The following is a 446-nucleotide window of genomic DNA, read 5'->3' on the forward strand; positions in this document are numbered from 1 at the left end:
CAGACAGACAGACAGACAGACAGACAGACAGACAGACAGACAGACAGACAGACAGGGAGAGAGAGACAGACAGGTAGGCAAGCAGACACGCAGACAGAGTGAGAGAGGGGGAGAGAGACAGCGAGAGAGACAGCGAGAGAGAAAATGTTTTCAGAGCGAAGGTGTTTCAGCTCGTACATTTGTCATTTCTTGTGGCGCGCATGCGTAAATGCACACAAACCTTGTAAAACTATCGCTATTTTCATTACCAAGAAAACAAGTGGGTGGTTGGCGGGTGTTCTGGTGTAGTTTGCTCCTTCTTTCCTATCGAACATCTATCATCCTTATCTCCCCTTCTTCTTTTTTATGTTTGTTACTCTCTTGTAACATCTCTAATCCTCTGGCGCTCATATGACCTCATATGAACTTATGCAGTTGCGAGCGCCGTAAAACCTCTACTAAAACTA

The sequence above is a fragment of the Aplysia californica genome, unplaced genomic scaffold (assembly GCF_000002075.1).
Source record: "Aplysia californica isolate F4 #8 unplaced genomic scaffold, AplCal3.0 scaffold00101, whole genome shotgun sequence".
NCBI classification, from domain to species: Eukaryota; Metazoa; Mollusca; class Gastropoda; order Aplysiida; family Aplysiidae; genus Aplysia; species Aplysia californica.